This window comes from Morone saxatilis, unplaced genomic scaffold (genome assembly GCF_004916995.1).
Source record: "Morone saxatilis isolate NCDOM2014 unplaced genomic scaffold, NCSU_SB_2.0 Contig17, whole genome shotgun sequence".
NCBI lineage: Eukaryota > Metazoa > Chordata > Actinopteri > Moronidae > Morone > Morone saxatilis.
The window spans coordinates 12,956,920-12,957,799 of NW_023339729.1; the positions used below are offsets into that span (position 1 = coordinate 12,956,920).

At 41.1% G+C, this 880-nt stretch overlaps 1 protein-coding gene across 3 annotated transcripts in view; it reads left to right on the top strand.

Moving 5' to 3' along the window:
- Positions 1-880, top strand: part of tnrc6c2 (trinucleotide repeat containing adaptor 6C2) — a 50,810-nt gene that overhangs the window by 9,274 nt on the left and 40,656 nt on the right. The window lies entirely within an intron of this gene.

Below are 880 nucleotides of genomic sequence, written 5' to 3' on the forward strand. Positions count from 1 at the left end.
CTCTGTCTCTCTCTCTCTCTGCCAATCTGTATGTCTGTCTAACCTTTGTCCACTTTCTCTCTTCCTTTCTTTCCCTTACTGCCATAGCAGTATTACCACACCATCAGACAGTCTCTGTGAGGCCTCTCCTGTCTTTTTGATTGACAGCCCCCTCCCCCTGCCAGTGGGCAGCACAGTGGGAGGCAGGCCTTTCATTAATCTTCTGTTATGAGCGTTATGATTCATTCATACATTCAGATTTTGATTCATATCCAAGCCCTGTGTAGGCACATTTTGTGTTTACTTGTCAGCGACAGTACACATAATCACATACACATACAATCAATATTGGGGCATCAACTAAGAATTTTCAGTATCAATTCATCTGTCCTTTTTTTTAATTTTACACAAAAAACGTTACATTTCTCAGAGCCCAAGAGTGTTGCTTATATTGGCTTGTTTTGTCTGATCAACTAAAATCCAAAGGTATAAAATTGACAGTAATATATAAAACACATTCAACCACATTTGAATATCATCATTTAGCTCTTACACTTTACACAGCCCAACATTGTAATGCAAGATAATAAACTAACAACTGATCAAACAGGACTCTCTGAGACAAATTCCATTGTCAGGAGTTTTACACGCCCACTAGAAGATCGAATACAGTCATTTCCTTCAGTTCTCAAGGATGAAGAACCACAAAGGCCTTTTGTACAAGCCGTGTGTGTGTGTGTGGTGTGTGTGTGTGTGTGTGTGGTGTTGTGTTGTGTGTTGTGTGTGTGTGTGTGGTTTGTGTGTGTCGGTGTGTCTTGGTAACTGCTTTTGCAGGATGGCCAGCAAATAGGGAGCTAGGCATCATTCTTAGAGTGACACGTGAAAGCATACGACGTGGCTA